Source organism: Hyperoodon ampullatus (assembly GCF_949752795.1).
Source record: "Hyperoodon ampullatus genome assembly, chromosome: 15".
In the NCBI taxonomy this organism is placed as follows: Eukaryota; Metazoa; Chordata; class Mammalia; order Artiodactyla; family Ziphiidae; genus Hyperoodon; species Hyperoodon ampullatus.
This window is the reverse complement of record NC_136928.1, coordinates 79116613-79129156: the sequence shown is the minus strand read 5'-3', so window position 1 is coordinate 79129156 and position 12544 is coordinate 79116613.

The window sequence follows — 12544 nt, the reverse complement described above, 5'->3', positions numbered from 1 at the left end:
AAATAAATGGATGTGTGGATGGCAGTTTATAATAGATGGCAGAAAGATGTAAATGTCATCAAGAAAACTTTGGAAAGTTTTATGGAAGGCAGACCTCTACAGCTTACAGCTCAGTAAGTGCCTCATGGCGAAGACACACATATGGCTAAAGCGCAAAGCAAGCACTGAGAACTGAACATCTGTGAGTTAACAACCATGCTCATCAGAATTACCTCTGAAGCTTTTTCAAAATGCTTGAGGTCAGGTTGAATCGTTGCTGTTTGGCATGTGGGGTCTACTCAAAGGGACCTAGGCTCTCTGTGTCTCCATATCAGCACCTGATTGCACGACTAAGAGTCAGAGGAAGAGAGCATGACCTGGCACGCACTGGTTCCAAATGCTTCTGGGAGAAAAAGGAACCATGCAACCATCAGCCAAAGGCCAGATTTGGTGTCACAGGGCAGTCTGTACAATCCTCGAACAGGGAACAGTCCCAAAGAGTAGTTTACAAGATCATAGGTAATAACTAACTACAATTCTGACCAATTGTTGCTCCACTTTTCCCAGGGTTTTTATTTATTTCATTAAAAAGAGGGCAGAATTCTGGAGGAAAAGAAGTGGTTTAGGATAGAAAATCAATGACTCCCTTTCTAGTTATATGACTGTGTTGAGTAACTTTATAGAGAACAGGTGATAACTTTTATGATTTCTTATGATTCTCAATTAATATGAGCCTTAGAGTTAAAACCATAAAGAAGAAACATTAATTCATTTTTTTTCATGCAGGAAGCATTTTGTTGGCAGATAGCATTCTTGAATCAGCTCTTTCCTTAGGACCTTAACTTGTTTCTGCCAATAATACTCATATCTAATGGAAAGAAGCTGACAACTAAACAAGGAAGAGTATCCAATTATTTCACACATTTTAACGTCTATTGGTACAGGTTTGCTTTCGTTTAGTTTTGTCTTGAGGGAATGGGCAAATGAGAGGGTAACTTTAAATCAGGGTAACCTTTTTATTTTCAGTATCATGGAAAATAAGAAATCTTTAAGGGAAGCTCAGGATACAGTGTAGTTGTGAACAATGGATTAAAAACCCCAGGATTGTTTTTAGTAAGTAATTTCATTACTTGGTATATACCACTATAAGGAAAAAGACCAAAGCAACAGACATAAATTCTCTCAAGCCTCTGTAATGTACTTGAAAATAACACTGGGGACCATTGAACAAAATAGGAAGCTAATAAATCAAACAGAAGGCTCACGAATGGAACTACTTTAACAATTTGGAAGAGCTGAGATACACACAGATTCTGTCCTATGAATTTTCAGTTCAGCACAGTATTTGTGGTACTGTTTCCAGCAGCAAAAAGTGTATAATACACAGCACAAAGCTGAGGGTAGAACACTGACTTCATGTCTAAAGTCTACCACCAGCACTCCTGTGACTTTAAACAGGTCTCTAATCATCCCTAGATCTCATTCATTTCAATCTAAAGTAGCTCTCATATCTCCTCCAGCTCTAATATTCATGGGTCTGAAAAAAAATGCTTTGGGGAAATATATCAAGTTTCCACCATAATAGAAAATGTAGACAATCAGAATGCCTTACTATATTAGTTGGGTTCTCCAGATGTATATACATATATATATATATATATATATATATATATATATATGAATGACAGAGATGGAGAAAGAGAGAGACACAGAGAGCAGGAGGGAAAGGGAGAAGGAGAGGGAGAGGGAGAAGGAGAGGGAGAGGGAGAAAGATTTAATAGAAGGAAATGGCTCTCATTGTTATGGAGGGTGAAAAGCCCCATGATCTGAAGTTGGCCAGCTGCAGACCCAGGATTGCTGGTGGTATAGATCCAGTCTGAGTTTGAAGGCCTGAGAACCAGGAGAACTGATGATGTAATTCCTAATGTGAGAACAGGAGAAAACTGATGTCCCAGCTCAGGATTCAGGCAGAGAGAGAGTGAATTCTCTCTTACTCAGCCTTTTGTTCTATTCAGGCTTTCAACAGAATGGATCATGCCCACCCACACTGGGAAGGCAACCAGCTTTACTCAGTCTACGGATTCAGATGCTAATCTCACCCATAAACAACCTCACAGACATGCCTAGAAATAATGTTTAACCAAGTATCTGGGCACTGTGTGGCCTGGTCACCTTGACACATAAAATTAATCATTAAACTGTTCTTAGGTATTTTGATTGAATTAAATATACCCCTTATAACCTTTTTTTAAAAATGGAGAAAGTATCTCATTGATATTAAAAGATATGAAAATATGTCTTGATGGTGTGGCATGGTTCAGCATTAGGTCAAGTGACAGGAACAGACTATCCTGGCCTGGAAGATGCTACCATAAGGAAAGTTGAGTTCTAGGCTCAAGACTTAGGCTCACATCCATGCTTAGGTAGCCGGAGTAGGATTATAATTGTGGTCACATGTTCTGCTGACAATTTTACTTCTCATGACTCAGCCATTCTGGAACTCAGGATGCAGCCTGAGGACAATGGCTATCTCTATTTGAAATAATATAACTTAACTACTAAGTATTACAATGGAGTCAGAGCAGTTTCTGTGGGCTACTCATGACTCAATATGACACTGCAAGAAAGATTGTTATTCCTCATAAATGTAAGGTCTAGAATGTAAGGTCTAGAGGTCTAGAATGACCAGTTGAGGTCAATTCTGAAAGTTTAAAGAGAGTAAACATGCAATGGAGCTAGCAGTGATGTGATCCATCCAACCTTATTGTGCTAGGACTGGTAGGAATTCTGCATGGAATTCTGTACTTCACTACAGGCCACAACAAGGTAGTAGTGTCACAAGGATAACCAGCTGTGAAGAAAAATTCCAGAGGCCAATGCTTGCAGAACTCTGCCTCAAGGTATCCTGTTTATGCTTTTCCTCAAAATGTCCCTACTTCAGTAACAAGGAATAATTCCTAGACAAATGTAAGTAAAATTGGTGTATTTTAAAACGTAAAACCCTAATTAAACAGATGAAGGCTGGATGTCATAGTAATATGTATATTAAAGAACACAGAACTTTATATTGTAGTCACAGAATAGTGAGGTCAAAACTTTTAGATTACACTTAGAAATCCAACTTAGAATGCACTTCTTATAAAATCGTTTTCCATTGTTAGTATTCCTTTAAGGTCAAACTGTAGATTTTAATGTTGGTAGAAATGAAAGAAGTGTAGTAACTTTAATATGGAACAAGAAATGGAGCATAAAAAAGAGAAAGCAACCAAGCCAAGGTAGTTTCACTGGCCTTCCTTATCAAACATTTTAAAAGGTATAATAACAATTATATACAATCTCTTCCCAAAAATAGAAGAGAATATGTTCTAACTTAATATATAAGGCCAGCACTACTTTAATATCAAAACTAGATGAGGATATTATAAGAGAAATATAGACCAATATCTCACATGAACACAAACCTCAACATATATTAGTAAACCAAATCCAGCACTGTATAAAAATTATTATACACCACACCTAAGTAGAATTTATCTTAAGTATGCAAGGCAAGTTCAACATTCAATAACCAATTAAAATAAGTCACCATATTGACAAGCTAAGAATACTAATCATAGGATAATATCGGCAAATGCAGAAAAAAAATTTGACAAAACTGAACATCCACGCATGATAAAAATTCTTAGCAAACTAGGAATTGAGGGAAGCTTAAGTTTATCAAATTTAAGAACACTTACAGGGCTTCCCTGGTGGTGCAGTGGTTGAGAATCTGCCTGCCAATGCAGGGGACATGGGTTCGAGCCCTGGTCTGGGAAGATCCCACATACCGCGGAGCAGCTAGCCCCGTGAGCCACAATTACTGAGCCTGCGCGTCTGGAGCCTGTGCTCCGCAACAAGAGAGGCCGCGATAATGAGAGGCCCGCGCACCGCGATGAGTGGCCCCCACTTGCCGCAACTAGAGAAAGCCCTCGCACAGAAACGAAGACCCAACACAGCCATAAATAAATAAATAAAATAATAAAAAAAAAAAAGCAAAAGAAATCTGAATGAAGTATGGTCTTAAAAAAAAAAAAAAGAATAAATAGCCTTTAAAAAAAAAAAAAAAAAAAAGAACACTTACAAATAACCCAAAGCCAGCATCATTCTTAATGATGAGAAACTGATTTTTTTTCCTCTGTAGTTAAGAGCAGAGCAAGAATGTACTATCTCACTATTACTATTCATCATTGTACTGGAAGTCATAGCTAATGCAGTATGACAAGAAAAGGAAATAAAAGGCATACATCCTGGGAAGGAAGAATTAAAACTGTCTCATATAGCATGTTTGTCTATGTAGAAAATCTCCACCCCCCAAAAAATAATATTCTGTAACTAATAAGTGATTAAAGCAAGATTACAGGATACAAGGTTAAATGCAAAAGTCAACTGCTTTCCTATATAGCAGCAATGAACAATTAGAATTTGAAAGTAAAAACACATCATTAATATTAGCATCCAAAAAATGAAATACTTAGGTGTAAATCTAATAAAATATGTACAAGATCTATATGAGGATAAATTCAAGCTACCGATGAAGGAAATAAATATCTAAATAAATTTCTATATATCCCACATTCACAGATGGGAAAAACACTGTTACACTATTATTAAGATTTCAGTTTTTCCCAGCTTGATCTAGAGTCAATGAATTATCAATCAAAATGGCAACAAATTATTTTTGGGTTATTAGAATTTATTCTAAAAGTATAGAAAAGGCAAAAGGCCCAAAATAGCTAGCATGATATTGTGAAGAAAACAAAGTGAAAGACACTACTCGACTTTAGGACTTAGTATAAAACTAAAATAATTGAGGCATTGTGGTATTGGTGAAAGAACATACAAGAATATACAAATTGATCAATGGAACAAAATAGAGAGCTCAGAAGTAAACCAATACAAAAATATTCAATAAAGGCATTAAGGCAATTCAATGGAGAAAGAATAGTCTTTCAACAAATAGTACTAGAGCAACTGGACAACTGGGCATCCACATGCCAAAAAAGAAAAAAGTGCAGATAATTTAATGAAACTGAAAGAGTTTGAGAAGGATAAGCATTAGTTCTCCTTTATATGTTTGTTAGAATTCCTCTGTGAAGCTGTCTGGTCCTAGACTTTTGTTTGCTTGGAGTTTTCTTACTACAATTTCAATTTTACTGCTAGTGATCAGGCTGTCCAAATTGTCTTTCTTCTTGATTCACTCTTGGCAGGCTTTATATTTCTAGAAATGTGTCTTTTTCTTCTAGGTTGTCCAACTTGTTGACATATAATTGTTTGTAGTATTCTTTCATGACTTTTATATGCACTGGGAAGCCAAAAATATTGCTTTACTGAAATATTTGCTTTATCACAGCGGCCTGGAACCTAGCCCACAATATCTCCAAGGCATGCCTGTGTATGGATATTCTTTGTACTTTTGGCTCAACTGCCTGAAAACCTAAAACTGCTTTAAAAAAGCATATTAGCAAAAAAAAATTTTTAATCAGAAAACATGAGATCAGAACCAGTAGCTATAAATAAAAGTTAACAAAATAAATACTGTAAATTACTTATAAGAATTCAGTGCCTGTATGCTCATAAAATAAGTTATCTTTTAATATTCATTATCTTTGCCTCCTGAGGAACATGTGGCCCTAGAGACCCTGGGAAACATAGCTGCTGACTCTACATTCCTTACTTCCTGTTGAAAAGGAGGATTTCTCCATGGGTGTTATGGATCTTTTCCATCCATGTTCAAATACATAGAGATTATATTTTTAGACCCATCCAAATCTACATTCCAGGGTGAGCAGAACTTAGCAGGTGACTCTAAGTTAGCTACATCCTCCTCACCCACATTTTGACATCCTGCTTCCTAACAAACAAGATTATAGCCCTTCTTTTCATATTTTTTGTCTTCCTCTGACTGCTTCCCAAGACATCCTCCATTCCCTACCACTTTACTTACCTTTCCTCCTTTTTATTTCTAGATGATTTCAAGTATAGGGGAGAGTATTTTCCCTAGACACTAGAAAAGAGCCTAATTTTAATTCACTGAGCTGCCACAAACTCACTCTGACCTTGGCCAAAGTATTTGAGCAGTCTATCCTCAGTGTTTTCAGCTATATGATGAGTGATGGGGGCTATCAATTGCTCAGCATAATAAATATTCTCTGATACTTATTGCTATTATGTTTCTTTTAATGTAAATAGTGGTAGTAATAATAATAATAATAATGAGGAGGAGGAGGAGGAGGAGAAAGAATGTGTCTCTCACAAACTGCGGGGAAGCAAAGAATTTTATAAATCACGTCTCATTTATTCTTTATTCTTCCAAATATCACTGAGAACCACTGAGTAACTCCTAGAGTGAATGCATTATGAGGTTTTAAAATTTCTTTCAACATTACACTTATGTATTTTGAGACTAGAGCTAAATTAAAAATAAAAATAAACAAGGTTTTTTTCTTCTAGGCTATATCAGGTCCTTCCTCATCCTTTTAAAGAAACCTCTGTGAGTCCCTGCTGAATGAATTTCTGAATTAGGTTTAGTTTTACCAAGAACATTTTTTTAAAAAGGTCAGAGGAAAAATACCGGTACGCATTTTGACCAAACTAAGAGATGTTTTTATATATGTTAAAATAACACTCACTGATCTGAAACAAGAAAAAGGATTATTTCCATCGATTGCAACTATGTAAATGTCTTCTAGGTAAAGGCATTTTTCACGACTTCAATAACAAAAATCTTGAGTGCTTACATGGCAACAGGCAGAATCAGTGACAGATAGTGGCATGGTTTCAAACCTTACTGGGCAGGACTGAGCACTTGAGCTTAGAGAGGGGAACGGAAATGGATTCCCCATGGTTCAGAGAAGCAGATATCATTGCATTCTCAGTGTTCTCTGGAGTCTTCAATGGATTACTCTATAACTACTTCATACCTAACAACAGGGCAGTTATGTATAGCAATAAAGTAACAAAAATAAATCCTGTAAAGGATCTTTGTGGTTGATTGAATTATTTACCACAATTCCTCACTCCTTGACGTAGAATATGAATTCACATGCTTGCTTGCACCCCTTGTGGGAAGAGTATACTGTCCATCCTCTTGACTTTGATTTTGGCTGGGAGGCTTGTATTTGGTTAATGTGATGGATGTCACAGTGTATATGATGAGAGCAGAGGCTTGAAATTATCTTGTAAAGTTGGGCTTGCCCCGTTGAACTCCAGTGACCTGTCGTGAGAATAACCTACCCCAGAGAGCTGGGACCCTTTTCATTTTGGACCCAGGATGAACACACATGAAGTTAACATAAGCGCAACCCGTGGTTTGGAGCTCAGACCAGTGGGGTCCTCAGCTAGAAGCAGAGAGGCTCAGAGCTCAGACTATACTGGGCAGTCCACAAGTTGAACTGCTAAACTAAACATAGGAACACGTATCTTTGTTCACCACCAAGATTGTGTGTTTCTTTTTCACACAACAATGTCTCCTTTTCTAACAAAGTCTCATAGTCTAACAAAGGCAACATATAGAACAAACAATTGCAAAACTGTGCATTTAGTGAAACAACAGAAATAGGTAAAAGTTACCAGAGTAACACAGAAGTGTTTTGTTTTTTTTTAGCCACGCCATGTGGCTTGCAAGATTGAACCCAGGCCACGGCAGTGAAAACACCAAGTCCTAACCACTGGCCCATCAGGGAATTCCCAAGAAGTGATTATTTACAGAAAAGGAGTAAAGAAAGTTTTGTCTAAATAGGTATCAAATGAGACAAGGGTTCACCAGGAACAATGGGAGAAGAAATGGAATTTCAGGAATTTTGTAAATATACTAGCAAAGAGTAGAGGGGGAAATCATCAACCTACAAGAAAAACTACGTAGGTATTTTAATGCACTAAAGATATTATGCTGTCTGTACATCACAAGTGTACTTTTCAACAATCTTCATGGCAGGAATTTTTCACAGATACTCCGACCTGTGACTTTTGAGTGTGACACAGCTAGGGAGTAGCCAAACTGGGTTTTATACCCAGGCTCCTCCGACACGTTATCTTTCAATACATTATCTTCCTACTATACCACACTAAAGTGTTGTGAGACCAAATTTCTGATCTATTTAATAATATTCTGTAAACTTTTTTCACTACTGAATTGGATAAATGTGTGATTTCATATACTTTTTCCACCCATTTTGAAGAGAATAAATTATTTCTCTCTGGGCTGCAAAAGAGAAATGGAAAAACAACTTAATGATATCCCTTATGGAGCCAGTAATGATTAAAAGCACTGTGGCATTTAGGTTTACTTCTCAAGAGGAACTAATAATGGGAGTCTGATAAAAAGCCAGAGAAGCTCCTCTCTCTTTTCTGCCCCCAGTCTTCTAAAACTAGATAATGTGGGTGCCTACGACATTTTAAAAAACAGAGTTCCTTGTTCAACAACAAGGCAGGGCATCTTTTAAGAGATGGATGTAATGGGGGTCATAACCTGCATTCTTTCTAATAGACAATTCAAATTCAACAATTTGAATGTCAATGTGCTCTGTTCCTGTGGCTGTTTGGCTAGGTTCTTGCTCACCTAGACTTCTGATTCCTTATGATTCTTGTTTTAATCCCCCCTAAAAATATTACCCAGGCTTAATGTCTGGAAGTGTGTGTGTGACCGTGCACATGCACACACATACACACACATTCTGGCAGACTGCTTCTTTATGTTGTTGGTCATAAGAAAATGAAAATAACTTTACAAGAAGCTGTGGTTTCCCATTTCTTTCAAGGTTAAATCCAAACACCTTAGCATGGAATATGGGGCTCCTCAAATACTGGACTCTATTCTCTTTCTGAGAACTTCTTCCTCCCACTCTGCGCATGATGCTTAGGTATCATTGAATTTCTGATAGTTCCCTACATGTGTCACATCTGGCCCAACTTTGCTCTTCCATGGGCTTGAACACTATTTTTCAAATATCTTTGGTGCTTTGTAAATACTTTAATATTATTTAAGACCCAGCATTGTTTTCATCAGGTTCATCTAGGATTTCTCCACCCTTCCTCTAAACCAGGGTTAGACATCACCCTTTTGCATTATTTTAGTAGCAGCGAGATAGTACACTAAGGAACTAGGCCAACATCAGAAAAGCCAGTTTGCAGAAGGAACACTCTGCCAAGGAACCAGCTCTTAATATTTATCAATTTATCAAAAATATGTTATTAAGGAAATAATAGTCTCCAACAAATACAATTAATGGGAATATACTCTTCTGATATGTTTGTGAATACAGTAAATCCTCAAGCAATTTTATATGACTATTATTTTAGTAAACACAAATTTTATACTTGATATGATTTTCATATATTTAACTTGAACTTAGAATGCTAAATTTGGAATATGCTCCAGAGATCTAGCTGCTTCTCTGCACTGACACCTCCATCATTTTACTTAAAAGAAAACTAAGACCATAGAAATAGTCTTTTGCCAAATGACCATATAGCTGGTAAATTATACATAAGACCCAGGATACTGGTCTTCTGACTACATCCTGTATAGTGTTCATTACAGTCTATCAATTATATACCAATAGATAGGTACAATATGCAAAAATATATATTTATATATTTACATTGCCAGAATTAGCTGTACTTGAGGTTAAGGGCATAGTCTACCTGAAGATTAAGTCTACCCAAGACTTCTGACAGTGACTACAAGTTCAAGGATTTCCCTAGACCACTCTCAGATTTGATGGTTCACCAGAAAGACTCACAGAACTCCCCGATTGCTATGATACCAACAGATGCATTTATTCTAGGCAAAGGATACAAATTAGAACCAGCCAAAGGAAGAAGGAATAAGGCAGGATTGGTAGGGGTCTAAACTGAAGCTTCTGATAGTCCTCTCCCTATGGAGTCATGGACAACAATATCTCCTTCTGCCCACAATGTGTGAAAATATTCACAGAGTACTGCCAACCAGGGAAGCTCACTCCAGTTATGATGCCTGAAGTCTTCATGTTTAATTGAAATATTGCCCATGTAGTTGAACTCAATCTTCAGCAACCTCCTCCCTGGAGGTTGGACCAATTCACATTGCCTAAAGCCTCCAGATCTCTAATCACATGGTTGGTCTTTGTGGTATGACCAGTCCCCTCACACTAAGACTATCAGGTGTGACGGAGGGACCCACAAAGATAACAAAGACATTCTATCTCTTGGGAAATTCCAAAGATACAGAGGTGACCAGGAGCTGGGACAAATACAAGACCTCTCTTTAAAGACCAAATTCCTTACCACACATAAATATATATATCAGATGCCCAACATACATGTGTCTATAACAATAATGCATCTATACATCCATCTGATCTTAACATATCATGCATATTTTATTTATGTGTACATGTGAAATTATTCTATCACTGTAATTCTCTATAGATGTAAACAGAGTTAATAATATTTTCAACACAAAATAATGCGGAGGAAGGATTGTACTGCACTCCTCATGTTTACATACAGAAACAGTCCTCTGTTAAAATAATCTTCCAGTACTCTCTCAGGCTTATTCAGTACTCCCAGATAAAAAGGGATGACTTCCTGATTAGCGAGTGTGATGAAAGAAAATGATATGCTTTGCTCAGATCCCTCTAAGTTGGTTCTAAGTTTCTGCCTGACCCCAAGAAGCATGAAATCTCTGCCCTTCTATGTGTTTTTTTTTTCCCCAAAGAACACGTTCCCATGAGTCAGTGACTATTAGTCTGTTTTGACCAGATTAATCCAAATTTATGCTTCTTTTCCTGGAGCCCCATTCAATTTAAGATTTGTCCTGAATTTTTCCTCATTAAGCTATATTATTAATCCCTGCATAAAAATTACTTAGTATATAGTTTTTTTCTAATTCCTGTTATGATTTTACCTAGAGAGTCAGAGGTAAATACAGAATATAAATGCAGAATGAAGAGTTTAACACACAAATAAATCAGAAAGATGACCAGTAATCAAGTCAACAGTCGTTCCAAATGTAATCAACTATAACCTCCCTTTAAAGTACACCACGCAGGAGTGAACTCAGTCAGACAAGAACAGCTAAAGAGAGCCAACTCCTAGTCTTTCAATGGTCTTAGGAGAAGTAGTCAATACTGTTGTCCCTACAAGCTACCTATTATGTCAAACAATTGGATCATAGAACACTGGATAAGCTGTGAGATGTATAAATTCAATCAGGCTGCCAGTTGGAGAACTCAATGGAAAATGTGAAAAGTCATAGGTTAAATGAAATATGTGTAACATATAGAGGCTGAGGAGTCCCACCACAAACACAGAAAATAAGCAAAGCTCTTGCTACTGATGTAAATCACAATTATTTATTTTGTTATATTACTTGATAACATTTTAATTTAAAAAATCCTATAGCATCATTGAAGTTTTAAAGAAAATATATAGTTAATAATATAAAAGTAATTTCTAAAATGCTTCATGATACCTAAAAGAAAGCTGCAGAAACTGACCCACAGGTCACATACCTGCCCATATGGTGAAGCACCAGGCAGTGTATCAGAAATGCTGCTGGAAAGCCTTTGCTGAACTTCATCTTTTTTAATGATAAAATGCTCATCTTACATAATTTTACATGATTTTAACCAGCCACAATTTTTGTTTTCTAATTCCATAAAAACTAAAAGCAGATAAGAAACACATTGATCGATATTAATGGCAATAAGAAATAATCGATAGCCACTCAGTGCCAGAGAAGAAAATGAGAAAGAGAAAGAAAGAGTAAAGTACATTGTATCTTAAGAAAAAAAGGGGAAAAAAAACTATCAGGATAAATGTTTCCTCATGATAGAGCAGAAATGAAAGAGCATAAAAATGAGATTTTCAAATAATTATGACTTTGAAGTCTTTACAACGGCAAAGAAGTATAAGTTAATTTTATGGAGATTTCAAAAAAGTATTAGCAAGTATACACAGCATCATTTTATAAGATGGAGTTATCTTTAGAAAGCCATTTAGCTGGCACAATAAATTATAAAGTATTATAGTAGAAAATGTCAAATGATACAATTTCTTTGGAAAGGTATGCAAGACTTTGAGATGAATTAGAAAAGTCTTCACATTATATTAGCAAGTACTGAGGCTCAAAAAGATAATCACTTTCTAAAAAGTGGGAGAATCTAGACTAGAAGCCCATGATCTTAAAATACCTTATAATGCAGAATACATTTTTGCACATATTGCACATTTGGGGGGCTTAATATTCACTTTTGTCCTGAAACGTTTACTTACCAATGGGAGACCTGAATCAAGTATGCATTAAACCCCTCATAATGGAGCTGTTTGAAACTTTGTCCTCCTTAAGATACAAGAAGGATCATTTTGCTGCAACTTTTTGTACAAATCATTGGACAATTCAGACATTGGAATTGCAATCCATTTTGGCCATGATTATCTCCTTCAGAAAAGAGTTTTCACCAGTTGCTGCTGAGAAAAATGAAGGCCATAAAAAATGTCATAGTAGGTGGTAATGTCTTCGATATCACTTTTTGGCTTCAAGGAA